Source organism: Catharus ustulatus, chromosome 5, assembly GCF_009819885.2.
Source record: "Catharus ustulatus isolate bCatUst1 chromosome 5, bCatUst1.pri.v2, whole genome shotgun sequence".
Classification (NCBI taxonomy): Eukaryota; Metazoa; Chordata; class Aves; order Passeriformes; family Turdidae; genus Catharus; species Catharus ustulatus.
In genome coordinates this window covers 40,386,262-40,405,369 of record NC_046225.1, presented here as the reverse complement: position 1 = coordinate 40,405,369, position 19,108 = coordinate 40,386,262, and the positions used below count along the sequence as shown (strand labels likewise).

At 36.7% G+C, this 19,108-nt stretch overlaps 1 protein-coding gene across 10 annotated transcripts in view; it reads right to left on the bottom strand.

Annotated features, from left to right (window-relative positions):
* The window catches only part of TENM3 (teneurin transmembrane protein 3), a 1,396,736-nt gene that overhangs the window by 1,315,980 nt on the left and 61,648 nt on the right, over positions 1-19,108 (bottom strand). The window lies entirely within an intron of this gene.

Genomic DNA, 19,108 nt, shown 5'->3' with positions numbered 1-19,108 from the left:
CTTTCATATGAGTTACCTAATGACACTTGAGTGACTGCAGTCTTATTCAAGGCCCAGTTGTGTTGGAGCAAAATGAATCTCATAACACACTGGAAAAATTTACAATGCTTGTTATGCTTTACACATACTGCAGTTAATGCTCTTGGAAATAAATTGCCTCATAGATTGATGAAAGTGAGAGACTTTAGCACACCACTGCTTGCACCCAACTGAGGCCATCATCATTCATTACAGGGTGTGGGGGTTTTTTTTCTTTGCTAAGTAGCAATAATTTTCTCTAAACAATTAAGGCTCCTGTATGTTTTTTACTCCTTAAATTACTTTCAGCATTAAAGGTGTCACAGGATCATTTATCCTCTCTTGAACAGTATTTATTTCAGTGCCAAAGAAATGAAGTGAAGAAGACACAGGGATGCCTTTTCCTGATTCCTTTCAACATGAAACTCCCCAGAAGGATGAGCAATTATTGTATTGTGTACATTTACTATGCAGTGTTGAGAACCATTGCTCAAAAGGCCTCTGAACAATGAAGAGGTAGAAAAGTTGTAACAGTGCAAGTCAAGCATTTGCAGCCTTATAGTCTAGTAAATTTAGTGTTGCCATTGTTTGTCACAGATTTGTGCTTTGCTGTCTATCCCTTTCTTCAATAATTTCCACTTCTTATTTTGCTCTAGAGTTCAACACTCAAGCAAGGAAAAACATATAAAAAAAATTGTAGGTAAGAAAAAATTTCTAAAACTTTCATGTTATAAAAACACCAGTTTAGATATTTTTTAGTTTTGTACAAACTCAAAATTACAAACAAAAATCTAAGATAACAGTAATCACAATATGATAGGAATTATTCACTGGAATATGACAGGTTTGTGATATAAAACTGTAACACATACACTTCTTTATGTGGAGCCAGAGCTCTCAACTGGGTTTAAGCTTAGAAAGATGATTTTCCTAGATAACCAAGGCACCATTGTCTTCTCTTCCACTACAATTTCATTCTTTGCATAATTATAACATTTTTACTTTCCATATAGGAAATACATCTAATGTAAACACATCTAATGTACAAGATGTAAAAATGATGGCATTCACATGAATTTAATATAAAATTCTGTTTTATAAATATAAATTTTAATATTCATGTATAATTTTTTTCTTTTCTTTTTTTTATGGAGGTTAAAAAAAATGTAAAATATTTATGGTATGTTATCACAGAAAAGTCAATACTTGGAATTATATATTGTGCACTTGAAAACACATGTAGCTAATTTCTAAAAATTCTTTCTTCTTGAATTTTTTGGTAACTACATCCAAGGGAGCAAGCCAAAGAAAGTATAGTAAAAATTATATGTTTAAGGAGTGATATAATATTATTTCCTCTTCACAGCTCACATTAGTTTAGCTAGCTGAGTTGTAAAACCTTTTTCCAAAGGTCACATAAAGGATGTGCTGATGCTGCATAAGGAAAGAGGTCAACTCTGAGTGACCGATAACAGGAATAAAGTGAAATTATAACTAAGTGACAACATCACATGAAAGTTCACTAAAGATAATACCCTCAGATTAAATATCTCAGGCAGCATGAATAAGCATTTAGTGTTCTTGTGACATATCCAAGTGCATATAAACATACTAAAAAATGCTGCTTCATCATCAAACTCTTCCAAAGGGCATCATTATTGCAGCTTGGGTTGAAACAGCATTCTTAAAATTATAACTAACATGATAACCATTACTATGACAAGTAATATTTTGTATGAGTAGCTTTTCTCTTTGTTATATTTTCTTTAGTTTTTCTGATATATCTGCAGAGTGTACTGCCTAGAGAGTGTTGTTTTTTAGGTTATTTGAACTTGCAAATCCTGAAACCTACACATGTAGAAATGCAATATTAAGTAAGAGAAATAGGATATACTGAATTTTCATTAAAAAGGAATGCTAATGCATTGTAAAATGAACTTTCAAGGGTTTTACATTTATAAAATGTATATTGAATTATATTCTAACATACTTTTCTAATAGAATCTATCACAAGATTGACAGAAAAACCATGTGATTAAAAAGCTATTTCTAGCTTTCTGCATTTTGATTCTAAATCACAGATGTATCAAAAAGATAACAAAATGAAAGAGTTTCAATTTAATATGCCATGTAAATAACATAGCTGTTACCTTTTGACACTATAAAATTTAATTTTGAGAAGTTTTAATAAATTAAATAAACTGTGCCATATATTTCCCAGTGGTTGGTCTGAGTGGATTAGGACCCACCTTTTGGCATTTGGAGACCAATGTGGACACACTGCTCCAGATGCAGCCTCACAAGTGCAAAATCAATGAGAAAAATCAATTCCCTACACCTTTTGGTTACAGTCTTCCAAAGCATACTGATAAGATTCCAACCAAAAAGGTGGACTGCTGACTCACACTTCTTGTCCTCCAGGATTCTCAGGTCTGCTTCTGCACACCTGTTAGTCCAATCCCAGGTTGTGCTGTTGCATAAGGTTTGTTAATTCCTTGTAACTGATTTTTAATTTGTCCTTATCACACTCCACAGTGTCTCTAGTTCTCACTTCTCCAGTTTAATGAGATTACTTTGAATGGCAGTTCCCCACAGTTTGGTGTCATCTACCACACTGCTCTGGTTGTAGTCCATCCCATCTTTCTCATTGTCGATAAAGGTGTTAAATAACAATGGTTGTAGCAGAAACCTCTAAGCAATGCCACTAGAAAACCACACACTTAGTACCAACACCTTGGCACAACCATCCCTTTTCTTTTCAGTTTGCCTAAAAGGGTACCACAGTTATGTGATATCATGCCAATGGCCCAAGTTAAATCAAGAAAAATTACATCCACTGGTCTCTCCTCATTCACTCAATCATCTAATCACACAATTTCACAAAGGTGAAATCTTTGCTCTTGCTGAATCTTTGCAAGTTGCTTCCAGTCATCTTTTTGTCTTTCAAGAGAATTTGTGACCATACTGAGAATTATTCATGATATTGGAAATCAAGGTGAGACTGATCAGCTTGTGGCTCTCCAATACTTGTCCTGCCCTTCAGGAGGACAGGCATGACATTTGCCTTTTTCCACTCACTGGAAAACTTTCACAGTCAGCATGAGCTTTCAAAAAGAATACAGAGTGGTCCTGAAGCTTCAAACTTTGCTTTTGTTGACAGGTATTGACATATTTTCTTTCCTTCTGTTTATCAAAAGCTACATTCATAAGAATGATTTTAAAAAGTGTACTCAAAACGTGGGAAGAAAACTGCTTAAAAATACTATTTTTATAAAGAGTTGAATTCTTTTTAATACTGTATTAAAACTGTACATATGTTATCTAGTTGAACTCATGGGAGGTAACTCTTCTTGTTATTATTTTTATTGCTAGCTTAAGAAAACTGTGGTTTAGGCTTGAATTCGGTAATCTTCTCCCCTAACACCCACAAGATCTTCAAACTTCTAATTACAGAAGTGGTGTGAAAATGGCATTAATTTGCGGTCTTACTGTGGAGCACTGATCTAAGGAATACTGATAAACATTGCTTTGTCTGAGAAGATCTGTGTATGAAACTACAGATTAACAAACAGAAGAAAATGATCACAGAGAAGTATGTCTAAAGTAAAAATTTCTAGGAATTTTATTCAGTAGATTTTCTCTAGTAAAAAAATCATCTTGTCCACACATCCAGTACTCAACTTACACTTTCTAACTCATTTAGCTCTCTTCAATGTTTATCTGCACGAGATTTCTCAAAATAAATAAAGCAAGAAGTATCCCTCTCTGCACAGATCAATGAAGATGTTACTTTGAATCTGCTGGAAGTGTGCACTTAGTAATTGGATAATTTGTCTTCCTTTTCACAATCAAAGTGAATAGAATTAGTACCCCTTCCATTGAGACATTTTCTGATACAGGTAGGGAAACTATCTGATTCGAACTATCTGAGCAACCACCTTTTTCAGTATGCTACAGCCTGAAACAGAATTCTGATGTGAACCCTTTGTTGGGTCAACCATCTCATACACTCACATCAGCAAGACGTGTGGTCATGACTAACAATGTAGCACTACTAGTTTGTGGCTTAGACATGCAGAAAAACAATGCACAATTAAACCTATGCTTCAGGTGTTTTTAACCATTCCAACTTTGCAAGGAGATTCTGAGGCTGTGGCTTGTCTTCCCAGTTTTCAATTCTCCTTATGTAGGGAACTCCCCATGGAGCCCAGTGCTAAACACCGTTCCACACTGTTGACCAACAAAACAAGTGATAAAGAAAATCCATTCCTTTACGTTATTGTCAAAGCCCTGGCTATTGCCAAATTAGTAGCCATCCTATAGATTCACAATAGCCACAAAAGCAGGTACAGGTTCTCAGGAAATCCATCACTTCATAATATACCATCTCTGTTAGAAAACTGAACAGCTTGCCCCCAACCTCAAAACAATACCTACTCTAATTTTCTAAAATGCTACATTAATCATTTTTCCAAAAAAATTCACCAAATCCCATTTTTCCCTTTTTAACATTTTGATACAATATGTGCCTGTGTGATACATATTCATTTCCAAAGTTCATACAGCAAATGAAAGCCAGTAAGTGACTTTTAATGTGGATCAATATCTTTTTTTCAATGACATGTGAGCCTGTAATACTCACTTTGTTGCCACAGGTGCAACATCTACTCTGATACCACAACATCTCAGACATAAAAAAAAGCTTTATCACTGTTTTTTCTCTCTTTCAGATAGCTACCTTCCACCTCTTTGACATCTCCAAGAAATACCAAGGCGAACTGTCACTAGGTATTGTCTTCATAATTTGAGTTTGGTTTTGTGATGAGAAAAAATTACACCCTTCCAGCAAATTGGAATTTCATCTCACTTTGCCCAGCAGCAACAATACATCCATGAAATATCCCTGCTGGGCATTTTTTAGAAAACTTCAACATCCACTCATTCCAAATGACCAGAGTAAATGGGCATATGTTTAAGAATTGTAATGAGGATCCTGGAGATACATTTGATCCTCTACCCAGTTTCAATACTCTGAATGAGTATAAGAACTTTAATCTCTTCTAGTCTTGCAGTACATTGCTCACATTGTAGCATCTTAAAACTGTATTCCAAAATTCCTGTAAGTACTGTGTCCAAGTGTTTATTGTTAAGCGTTTCCCCTCGCCCCATAACCACATTATCAGGAAAAAATTGGTTTATTCTTCCCAATGGAAAAAAAACAAACAAACAAAAAAAATAACTATACAAAACTGGAGTTTTCGATATTAAATGCCAAAACTACACACATTTTAGTAAGTATATTCATCATGAACAAGAAAACTCTTGAGGATAATATATAAAGAAACCCAGCTAAAATATACTGTTGATAAAAATATTTCCTTGTTTTGAGGGGTTTTTTTAAAAAATAAAATAAAATAAAATAAAACAAAACAAAATAAAATAAAATAAAATAAAATGGCAAAAATGCCATTAACAATGAGGAGAATCTCAGTATGGCTTGGGGATGGCCACTGTGTCCTTCTCCTAGTCACCAACCACAGCATCTACAACATCTCAGCTGCCTTAACCTCATATATCAGTCCATGTATCTATCCTGCTGTATTTATCTTTGTCACTTCAGTAATCCTGTAGGCTAACCCAAACATATGAAAAAGTGCTTAATTGTTTTGTTTCATTGTAAACCTCATGGAAAAAACATCAAGATAAGAAATTATTGTTAATATTAACCATTTATCATTTATCTCATTGACTTGGACTTAATATTTTGACTGATTTGATCCATCCCAATATATAATGTATCTGTTATATCATTACCTTCTTCCTCAAAATGGAATGCAGGAATCTCAGTTTAGATTTTGATGTACAGCCTTTCAGTGTAATTTTTAAATTTCCCAAATACTATATATGAAGCTAAAAGATAAAGGTTGCAAGTGCCTCCTAGATTAAGCTGTATAACGATTTGCAACTCTTACAGTAAATTCTTAGAAGTTCTGTTAAAATCACACATCTAATTTTGATAAATTCATTACTAATTCCTGATTCAAATATATTTTCAATTTAGGGTTGCCCAACTATTTTTCCTACTTAGGACTCTTAGTGTTAAGCAAATCGTGTTTTCATTTTTTGTCATCCAGAGTGGTCTAGAATAACATCATAATCTCACAATTCTAAGGTTTTAATGAAAGAAGGACCATCATTTCAGCAGGACTATCATCTTCATCACAGAGCGAAAGTGAGGCAGGAATAACCTTTATTAATAGCTCAGGACTGTCCAATTACTTTAAAAAATAAAATTAGTAATATAATTCAAAACTCAATTATATTGATGAATAATAGGTTTTGTTCCTTCCTTTTTGTACCAAAATATATTTAACATCATGTTTCAACAAGCGCAAAGATTATTGTCAGTCTGGAGGAAATTAGCAAGGAAAAAAAGTGAAAAAATGTAACCATCAAGCATGGAATGTAATTATTACCCTTAGGAGAAACAAAAAATATCTGAAGTGGGATTAAAATACTTTGTATTCCATACTAAAATTTCATTAAAATCTTAAAAACTAAGAAACAAGAACATCTTTACTTTCTTCAAATCAATTTCCCAATGACTATAAGGAAAATGTGACATCTATTATGATGACATATGGCCAATTTTACATGAGTAAGACAGGTTATGCTTTACATCTGTGCCTCAAGGAATGAAGACTACTAATACTTGGTTATTACCAAGCAATTTAAATCATGGTATAATTATACAGACAGATGGATTGCAAAAATATTCTAGCTTCTTTTAAGCATTTAAAATGGAAAGAAGATAACTATGGAGACATTTTAGTTAGAAAACACCTAAAAATAATAGATGAAACCAATAAAATCTTCAAACTAAGCCTACCAGAAAGACCTTAAGAAAATTAATTTTCACAGAATTTTATTCATGATACAAGTTAGCATAACATTCATAGAAGTAATTAACCAATCAGAAAATTGGGAGGGAGAAAAAAAATTGTTCTCTTAAAGGTATCACTTCATCTTTGCAGCTTGCTATTTATTTACTGCACGTGTAGATTCCATTTTCAAACACTGCAAGTTAATAAAACTCTTTTCCCTAAAGAGTTTTACCTTCTTTAAAGTATAACATGCTCATAGAATACTTGGAAACTGCACTCTTGAAAATATACATGGGAGAAGGTTAGAGAATCCATCAATGAAAAAACAAAACCCTTTAATTTTTCTTGGGCAGTATACAGGAATTTCATTAAAATCTGACCATCAGAGAGTTGTTCTAGAACACCAACTTGAATACAATGGAATACAATACATTGATAAAAAACAACTGCACAGCCAGCACTGTTTCCTCTCTTTTTTGTGATGAGTCATTTCCACTACATTTGTTTTTGCAAATATCTTCATTTTGCAAAATATTTGCAACTAGGTCTAGCAAAAATGTCTTGTCTTTCTTTTGACTTGACACTCCTAGAAAGGTTTGAGAGTATGATTGCTCTGGCAATCTCCTTGGTTTTTGCTAGAGATCCCTTTTTACTCTCTACTGAATTAAAAAAAAAAAAAATTGAAGAAAGAAATTGCAAAGAGATTAAGTCCCTTGAAACTTTAAAGTTCTGTGTTTAGTCTTTTGATGTCTAGATTTAATTTCACTGAGATGTCTTTTTTTTTCTATTTCAATTAAAACTACAGCCACAGTTTATTAATTTATGTACACTTAACTGTTAATAAAAAATAGTTATTAAAATTACCTAGTCAAAATATTGCAGCTACATACTCATGCACTGACAAAACAGGGAATATAAATCCCTCTGTAGTATTAACAGAACTTTACTGAACACACAAGAATCTTATGATCCTAATCTAAGCTATGTAAGTGTGTCTCTCAGATCATTTTTCTCAGCACATCAGTAGTCACCCATTTGTAACATTCTGCATACACCACTACTACTTCTGCAAGTTTTATATCCTCAGACATCTCCACTAGGTTGTATTTATATTACTTGCATCAAGTGACACAAGTTTTCAGCAGCACACTATAAAGCATGATGCTGCAATGGGATGTGCTCAATGTGCTCTTGAGAATACTGAGCAGCATCACTCACTTTTTCATCACTTGGCCTGAGGGCCAGGAGTTACCTGAAAATCTTAAGGCACTGATGAAAATCTTAAGCAATGTGCTTACACCCACAGGCCAAGTTCTGTCTGCAGCAAACTTCACCACTTTGGTCTGAAGCATGGTACCTGCTGGGAGTGCAGCAGGTTTGTTTTCGCTGTGATGTCAGGGAAAGATCAAGAAAGGGAAAGAAAACGGTACGCCTTCAGGTGTCTGTACCAACGTGGGATTGGGATCATTCACCAGATGTACTCCAACATTCCTTAACATTAATCTCTGTGTAACTGCATCTAAATCATATGTCTAAATGCATAGGATGTAAGTGATTTTGTGCTTTTCTTCAAGGAGAAGAATACTACTCCTTTATGTGAATATGTAAACATAGGAAAAAAAACTTTAGATGCAGCCTGAGAACTAATCGCCTTAGGACTGTCACAACATGCAGAAAAGTTGATTTGTGTTGCTGATCTACAGGTAAATGACTGTCTAGAACTGCAGCAGGAATCAGAATTGTCTCCATGGAAACATACTTGCACGAATAAATGAACAGGAAAATCTCTGTTGAATGTGTTTCAAAAACTACTCACAACTCTTTTGGAAACAAAAAAAGAAAAGAATCGTATGAGTTTAAAATAAAAGCACCTTGTGATGTGACATGATAGAATGAGATCTACAAGTCACCATGGTTGCAAAAGATCATGTCTATATTACTGGTTCTTGACAATAATTCAATATTGGGTCAAAACCAAAGCATTTGCCTACTATTCAAGTATCCTAAAACCTGTTCCTTAACTCAGTAGCAATAGTCACTGCCACCAAAAAATCAGCAGAGCTATGCCTCCAGTAAGCACTAAATCCACAATGACAAATTTACAGGTTCTGAAAGTCACAGGCTTTATCTGAGAAATGTAAAGGGTATATTAAAAACGATATCTTACACAAAAGCTGTTAGTATATGTACTCCTTTGTAACTCTACTTCGAAACAAACATAAATGGGAATCTGCATAAATAGCCCACCACACATTCACACATTTAGAGTCAATAAAAGCATGACACACAGGTCAAAAGATTTAGAAATAATTTGATGACAGCATGACAATTTTCAGACTTACAGGAAAATACAATGAATTTGCAACTTTCCTAATGCTGGTGTTTGACATTGCCTTGGAATGCCTGAAGGAATACATGATTCATACAAATATTAGCAGAACTTGAATATACACAAGTAATTAACATAATAAAAAATCTATTAATTTTTAAAAGCACATTTTTCCTTTTTTTCTTATAGAATGTTAAGTAGGATAACTTAAATTTATTGCACGTACAGGCACAATCAATACAATACCTACAGCTCCATTCCACCAGTATTTTCCAAAATAAAATGTGCAAGTTTTTCAAACACTGTCTATAGTTAAAACCAGGAAAGAACTGCTGCAATTACTGCTTCTTACTGCGCAGTTGCCACAGAGTGTTCACAATAACTAGAAAGTACGGTCTTATTCAAGTTTAATCTTCTTCATGGTAACAAGGAGATTGGGGCATCTCTCTGACCATAACAGATGAAACACTGACAGACAGAATGAACACACATAAAGAGTAACCCCTCGGCCACTCAGCATAGCAGGAAGTAAGCATGACTCACATGGCCAAAGAGACTACAAACAGTTTGGGAGACTGTCCTACGTACAGATTACTCTGTGAATTCCTGTGTCCCAAGCATCCTTTCCTTGTCACTTAGTACTTTGTCCTTTCCTTCAGATGGTGCACAAAGTACTAAAAGGTCCTTCATATCTTTTTGCTGCCCCTGAATCTGTTTTTACTGCTTATGACTCACATCTCACTATACCCCAGGCCTTCAGTATCTCATACACACAAACAAATTGCCATACACAAATCTAAAATGTTTAACATTCACCCACACTGGCATTTTAATTTTGATTGAGAGTGGATTTTTGAACTTTCTCTCCTTATCATAGTTAATTATTACACTTTGCTTTCATTATCAGAAAAGTCTTGGTGCATTCAAATCCTTTAGGATGAAAGTGTGCTGGAGAAAGTGTGCTGGAGAAAAGCACCCAAGACATTCCAAATGCTACCAGGTATTCTGCCCAAGGTGGTCTGAAGTAAAACAGGACTGTAGGTGGTGTGAATGTCAGATTCAGATGTCTGGCTGACCTTTCTATTTAGACGTTAACTTTCTGAAACCTAAAGGAAAATAACAATTTTAAGACATCTATTTAATTATGACAAATGTTTGAATAGGCTCAAAAATGATTAGATGAAATAGGAAGAGCATTTGTTAAACCTGGCTTCCTTAAAAAATTAGGCTAAAATTGCTGGGATTACATATTTTTTAAAAGGTTATAAAAACAGATCCATTTGACCTTTTTGTTATAACTCAAAACTGATGAGCTCAGGCTCATCACCCCCTTTCTCTCCTGTTGATGGTTGCTTTCCTACTAAACTGAGGATGGTCATCAGCACCAGGTAATCAAGCACAACTCCTTATGATGACAGTTACTTCATTGTCATATGGTATTTATTAAGCATGCAGGTCTGACCAATCACCTTGGCTTGGATAGAATTCTGACCTTGACAAATGTCTGAAAGGACTGCAGCAAGATTAGAATTTTAAGCAGTCTCTGAAGCATCTAAATTCTTGAGCCACTGTGATAAAGAGATAATGAAAATCAAAAATAACACAACCCCAAATAACACCTGATAGATTTAATCTACCAAATTTAAATGGATTTTTATGATAAAATGAAATTACCTAGATAGTTTTAAAATAGATTTGGGAATTTATTTTTAGCCAATCCTCTTTTAAATTTGAATATGTTTCCTATATATTTGAGCAAGTTTTTAAAAACAAGCGGGGCACAGTAAGAATTTTAACATTATAAGAGTGATTTAGAAGTCTGATATGATGAATTACACTCAGAAAATAATACTTGTCATTGATTATTTGAGCATAAATCCTGCAATTTTAATATCGTGAGTGAAATCATCTGAAACATGTAAAGCCAGAAAGGAATTTTAACAATGTTGAGAACAATTCAACATTAAAGACAGACACAGTTTTCCCATGTTCTTTGTGAGTGGAAATTTGTCAGTATATTCTAGAATACACAACACTGCATAATGGAAAAGAAAGGTCAGAAGAGTCAACATATATAAACGCCTGAAGGGAGGGTACAAAGAGAACAGTCTCTCCTCAGTAGTGCTCAGTGACAGGAGAAAGAAAAAGAGAACAAACTGAAACACAGGGGAGTCCCTCAGAACAAGAGCAAACATTTCTACACTCTGGGGGTGATCAAGTATGGGCACAGGTTGCCCACAGTCCCCATCCTCAGAGATGTTCAAAAGCCATCTGGCCACAGCCCTAGGCAACCAGCTCAGTGAGCCTCTGCTTGAGCAGGGGTGTTGGATCAGAAGACCTCAAAAGGTCCCTCCCAACCTCAACACATTCTCAGCAAGTATCTAAAACTGAGAAAGATGGTAGCAAACTTCTTTGTGACTAAAGCAAGTATCTGACTAGAACTAGAAAAAACAAAAAATTACACAAGGAGATATCCTGATTTAACTACTTTACTCAGTCCAACTAAAAATACACTAGAACATTATTAAAATACTGTGAGTTATACCAAACTTCAGGAAATGAAGACCAAATATAAATATCCACTGATATTTAGAATAGATTAGTTCACATTAATACTTGAGGATGTTAGATACTTACTTAAAAATATAAGGCAACAGGTCATTAACTGGCTAAGATTTGGATTACTTTATTATAATTATTTGCTCTTCATCCTTGGAGCTACAGGAATTTTCTATCTTAAAATATTACTTTTAAACCAGAACTTCATTAATCATTACAAAATAAAACGTAGTTCTGGTAAAAAAAAAAAAAAATTAAAAAAATTCTTTACTGAATTTTAATCATTAAAGATAAAAATCTGGATAGATATTCTTTGCATGGGATCATGTAGGTTTTTTCAATAATATAATCTCATGTATTTGCAACAATACAGGAGCTTTATAATCCAGTATACCTACATAATTTATAGATGCATTAATCTACCAACTGACTCAGGACCTTCATTTCCATATTTCATGTTTTTGGGGGGCATTTATGATTGTCTCCTTGGTGCTTTTGGATTACCACTTAGACATTTCAGTGCACCAGAAAAATCATTTTTATTGGAAATACTAAATAAAAAGTACTAATTATATATTTTTATGTATATATATATATATATATATACATATATATATGCTTATATATGCATGGATTGATATATAAGCATATATGTAAGCAACTAACTATTTGTTTAATATCCTGAAATGTTCACCATGAAGTATTGTTATTCTACCCAAGAACAGAATACACACATTTAGTGTATCCATGATGTTTTCTGTTCCAAACAGCATTTATTAAATTTTGCAGAGTATTATCTCTGAACAACTTTCACAGCACTACAATAAAAATGCATTGTAAACTCTTCTATTTTATAATTTCTTTGGGTACCTAAAACCATTTATATATATATACATATACTCCAAAAAAAGTACTGAGACATCTCAGCTACCTGTAACCTTTCTTGAATTTAATTTCTTGAAATTAATCCAACTATTTTCTGGATATAGCTGCCTGGGCTAACTAATGGTACATTAGAAACATATTCTTTGTCTAATAGAGAAGGGACTGAATTGCAGTCTGAATCTTTCAGGTAACTTCCAAGTGTAACTTCTACATGCAGAACCATGAAATATAAAATCCTACCCTGCTCTAAACATCAGGGACAGCGTACATTCCTCCCGAGAATGAGCAGGAAAGCTCTCCAGCCACACGGTCAGTGGGGGTGGTTACTGCCAAGACCTCATAACCCTTGGTCATTCCGTAACCAACACTGCAAACTGCCATGTTCAGAGAGACAAGTGCTGGTGGTAGGTGCATAACCAGAATGTGAAAACTGTCATCAAACTTCCCTTTTCCTACAAAAGGTGCACTGGAGTCTTGATTGTCAACCACATGAATGTTACTGTACCCTCCTTAAGGCTCCACATTACAAATTACAAATTATTATTCCAAGTGCATTCCAAGTAATAGAGTAACATCTTGTTGCTATCTTAGCCTGATATATTACTTACTGAATAGTTGGATGATGTGGTTCTAGGTTACATTAGCTTACACTTAGTTATATTTTGTTTTAAGATTACAGATTAATAGTGGTAGAAAATAAACTCACATGAAAAACTGTGTCTATACTAAAGCTTACGGTTCTAAGAGAAACAAGAAACCTAAACAGAATTTCTTTAGAGACCAGATGTGAGTTTAACTCCTCTGATGAAGTAAGTGAGGTAAAGAGAAGATGCATGTAGGCCAACCAGCATATCTGAAAGATCCTTCAGTAACTAATCTCCTGATTACTTACACCCAGTGAGGTCAACTATGGTTCTGCTTTTCAAGCAGCAGTGTCTAGACTTTAAAATTGTATTTCTCATCCTGCCTGTGGAAAACAGGCAGACATCCAATTATACAAACTGCCTATGCACCTACAAATCATATGTAATTATAACGTGCTTTGCCTGATTAAAACGGCATACACAGAAGACTGGTTTTAAGGTACTAAAATTCTGCTCTTTTGCCTCTCATTTGATTAACCCCAAACATTATAGATAAAAAGTTATGAACATCTCACATTTTATTTCTCTGCTCTACCTATCATCTTGTAAACAAGCATAACCAATGTTTACTTAAGATATTAGATAAATACATAACAAGAAAAAAATTCTTTTTTTCATCTCAGAAGTTCAAAAGAATGATTTGTTTTGATCAAACGTAATATTGAAGACTGGGTCACTTCACATGAAAGTCACACAAACTCTTGGAAAAAAGGTGCTGGAGAATTTTTCTTTGATTATTCAAATATCAAACAAGCTCTCCAAGAAACTCGTTCAAAAATAGAGTAACAGCACTGAACCTAAACTGTCATCGTTTAATATGAAGTGACAAGAAAGTGATAGATAATAAAGAACAGCCTGAAGATGGAATTGCTTGTCATTAAACCTTCATTTCCTCCTCAGCCACACAGAGAAGATCACAAGACTCCATTGTGCTGGAAGAAGTTCCCTGAAGAGAGAGTTACCTAATCTTATTCACACAAGGAGACACGTAATATATTTCAACCAGAAAATGGAGTCTGAATAATGAGGTAACAGAAGCTCCCTTTAGAAGATGGACAGGGTTTAAGGAGGTCTGTTAAATTTCTCAGGGAGGGTAATGCAGGTTATTTTATTTTTTCCTTATTGGTTGTATTGAGAATCATCATGGACAGGCTACAGAATCTGACCTGTAACTACCAGGTCATCAGAAGTAAAGCAACAGTTATAGGAAAGTCTATAAATACTAAAACTGTAATGAACTTTTCCTGCAGCTGGTAGTTAACTATCAACACACAGATTCAAAACTAACATACTCTTCAGGTTATAACATTTCCAAACCATTAACACAAAAACTCCTGTTTCTAAAAGGTCCAATAGGACATTGAAATACCTGTTATTTTTTATTTAATTCATATATTCTGTGTAATAATATATATCATATAAAGTAAAATTCATTGCAACAGCATTTATTCCCTAATAAAATGCAAATTCTTGATGCATATGCATTAAATTCAACCATTTTTATAATCAGAAAGTACCACTTAGTTGCAAAAATCTAAAACTTAACGGTTATATTATTGCCTGAAAATAATATGAAAAATGAACCATAAAAAATAGGCCTAGAGGGAATCTAAGTAATTAATTTGGTCCATTCTCCTGCCCAGACAATCATCAAGCAGAAAAGAAAGCTACATTCTGGTAGGGCATCACTAGCCAAAGAATTTTGCAGTGCAACTGCAATGAATTTTTTATATTTAACTAAATTTGGTAACTGTTAAAAAATTCTGCATTTGTTTGACAGTTTCTGCTACAATTTAAAATATGTAACATTTGGAGGTATTTTAACTATTTAATACTTTAGATTCCTAAAGAAGAATAGCTTTTGATTAAATCCTTCAAAATGATGAAAAATATTGAAAATTCCAAGTGCAGGACAAAGAGCACAGAAAAAAAAAAAGAACTAAGAAACCACTGTCTACAAATGGTAAATTTTGGCAGGGACTTCAAGATCACTTTTTGCAAGTGTTATACTCAAGGGAAAACAATGAAAGTGACGTAGACTGGAATCTTTAAACACACCATTGTAGAGTAAGATAACTTATAAAAGTTTTATGAATCTGCTAAGGTAAATGGAGCGAGTAGTTTTATTAGTATCTCCCTTAATGAGCTAGCTGATGTGTGTGATTTTGTATAGCTCTGTTATTTGACTGCTGTTCAAGAGAACAGTCCTACCGAATTTTAAGAAAATGTTATGTACAGTAAATTCACGAATACAAGCCGCACGGACTATAAGCCGCATATCCGGTGTGTTGCCAACATTGTTGCCTTTGTTAATAGATAAGCCGCTCCCGGAATATTAGCCGCAATTTAGTTTGCTGCGAACTTTCACAAAGTTGTCATTTAGTAACACAATCACGGGATCGCCGGGGCTTACTGGTTTACTGCCGACCTCGGAAACATTGTTTCCAAGTGAAAAAAGACACACCCTTTATTTACAAGCCGAAAAAGACAGGAACAATAGTGTGGTCATTTTGCGAGCATTCCCAATGGATCTGCGTTGCCTTTAAACAGCCGCTCAGCCGCGCGGGCAGGCAGCTGAGTTCCGAGCGGAGCCACATCTCCGTGCTGGCACAGACACCCCGCTCAGCCCCGCGGGTGAGCGGCCCCCCCCCAGCCCTGTCCCAGCAGGGCGAGCGGCTGCTCTGCCCCTCTCCCTGTGAGCTGAGCGGCCCCCCCCAGCCCTCTCCCAGCAGGGCGAGCGGCTGCTCTACCCCTCTCCCAGCAGGGCGAGCGGCTGCTCTACCCCTCCCCCTGTGAGCTGAGCGGCACCCCCCAGCCCTCTCCCAGCAGGGCGAGCGGCTGCTCTACCCCTCTCCCAGCAGGGCGAGCGGCTGCTCTACCCCTCTCCCAGCAGGGCGAGCGACTGCTCTACCCCTCTCCCAGCAGGGCGAGCGGTTGCTCTGCCCCTCTCCCTGTGAGCTGAGCGGCACCCCCCAGCCCTCTCCCAGCAGGGCGAGCGGTTGCTCTACCCCTCTCCCAGCAGGGCGAGCGGTTGCTCTACCCCTCTCCCAGCAGGGCGAGTGACTGCTCTGCCCCTCTCCCAGCAGGGCGAGCGACTGCTCTACCCCGCTCCCAGCAGGGCAAGCGGTTGCTCTACCCCTCTCCCAGCAGGGCGAGCGGCTGCTCTGCCCCTCCCCCTGTGAGCTGAGCGGCCCCCCCCAGCCCTCTCCCAGCAGGGCGAGCGGCTGCTCTACCCCTCCCCCTGTGAGCTGAGCGGCCCCCCCCAGCCCTCTCCCAGCAGGGCGAGTGACTGCTCTGCCCCTCCCCCTGTGAGCTGAGCGGCACCCCCCAGCCCTCTCCCAGCAGGGCGAGTGACTGCTCTACCCCTCTCCCAGCAGGGCGAGCGGCTGCTCTACCCCTCTCCCAGCAGGGCGAGGGGCTGCTCTACCCCTCTCCCAGCAGGGCGAGCGGCTGCTCTACCCCTCTCCCAGCAGGGCGAGCGGCTGCTCTACCCCTCTCCCATCAGGGCGAGCGGCTGCTCTACCCCTCTCCCAGCAGGGCGAGCGGCTGCTCTACCCCTCTCCCAGCATGGTGAGCGACTGCTCTACCCCTCTCCCAGCATGGTGAGCGACTGCTCTACCCCTCTCCCATCAGGGCGAGCGGCTGCTCTACCCCTCTCCCAGCAGGGCGAGCGGCTGCTCTACCCCTCTCCCAGCACGGTGAGCGACTGCTCTACCCCTCTCCCAGCAGGGCGAGCAGCCGCTTCATCCTTCTCCCTGCAAGCCTAGCAGCTCCCTCAGCCCTCTCCCTGCAAGCCCAGCCAGCCCCACAGCCGCACAAGACTGAAAACACTTTAAAAACTACAGAGAAATATCACACACTTTTATCGAACTGCCGAGGTAACTCGCCGAGGTAACTCACCCCGATAACAACCCCCGCCCCTCAGTAACGCCGCCATCCACAGGCAGGCAATAAGCTGTTCTCTGATTGGTTCATCGTCGGAACAACGGGAAACCATGGATTTCAAAGTGTTTCGGCTCGGGACTGGACTGGTATGATACTAGGTAAGGGCAGATATCACATTTTTGTCCATAGATTAGCCGCACCCAAATATTAGCCGCACTTCCGGGTTTCCACCAAAATTTTTGTCTAATTACTGCGGCTTGTATTCGTGAAATTACTGTAATCAGGTACATATAAAGCAGCTACATTTTCAAGTGAACAGGACTAAATGAAATTGGAATTGTATTTTAATTAGATTTGGAAAAAAAAAAGTAGGAGAAAAAAGCAGGAAAAAAAAAGTAGGAGAAAAAAGGAGGAAAAAATACCAAAACCAACAAAATAAATACAAGAAAAACATTATTCCACCAGCAATCTCATTATTAGCTGGAGTTGTAATATTAATTTTGTATTCATGTATTCTTTCCCTTCTCAATTGAAAACATAACCGAAACGGTATCTACATGCACGTGTCTTCAAATCCACACTATCCTATCTCAGTGTGTGTATACATACATGTGTGTGCATATGTTCATCCTTACTGAGGTCACCAGAAAGCCATGTGAATATGATAATTATCCTTCTAGAGACACATACAGGACTATGCCAAGTGATTGCTTAGGTCCTTTATTGAAAATCTCAGCATTAACATAAGATGACAGCTTCTATCTTGCTGGTATAAACTGAAAAAATTGCTTGGAAAGATGAAAAGTGTCAGAGTTATTAAAGTAGCTTATAAAAACCAGCTATGATTAAAAAAAAAAAATCAAAAACATTCATAGCTTACACATCTCTACATATTTGTGGGACTGAAGCTAAGTTTAATGAAGATGACAGGCATTTTTGTAGAAAAAAGCAACCAAGATGTTATTATTTAATGTGAGATTTTGAATAATTAACTTTCAAAATTTTTGATTTTATCTTCCAGAAAGTAAAAGAAATACAGATGCTTGTGTGGTCAAATTATTCTTGGGGTTCTTTGGTTTAATAACAGTAATGCAACTCCCTGGCTCAGTATTTTCTTGCATGATTGTGTTATTTCCTAGTCTCAAAACAAATCTCAACACAGACAATTTTAAATCAACATAGACACACAAACATGCCTATATACAGTATGAAATTTTTGTTGGTGTTTAACATAGAGCACACTAAAGAAAGTGCCCTATCCAGTTTAATACCTGTAAAATTCCATTGTCTTAGAGGCTTTTGTATGTTTGCTTACTCTGTAAACTTCAAGTGATTCCTTATTATGGTCTTCTGTTTTTAACTCAATAAAGGTTTCCAATCAGCCACAAGAAAAGTTCACTCTTAAGATCAGTTATGATAGTGTTAGTCCTTTTAGCTGCTTTTCTCTCCTGCCGGGACTTAACCCCAGCTAGCAACTAAGTACCATGCAGCCCTCATGCACACCCGGGGATGGGGAGGGAATCAGAGGGTAAAAGCCAAGAACCTGGGTGGAAATAAAGACAGCATAATAAGAAAAGCAGGAAAAGGTGTTCTTGATTAAATACAGAATCAAATTCTCTCAGAAAAAGAGGGAAGCCTGTTTTCTTCTGTCAAATACTATAGAAACATATCTATTAAAAATGAAAGGACTATTAGTAAGCTCAGGTCAAACACCTACTCCAGACTCTTGTCAATCTAAATCTGTTTTTCCTTAGAGAGGCTATGCAATCTCTTTCATGCTGCAACAAGCAGAAACACACTAATTTATTCCCTTCAGAAATTAAAATGTAGTATTTTTTATTTTAACCTAAGATATCTTTTCTATCTTTTCTATCTTGTCTACATCTCAAATTAATGTCAAAAAA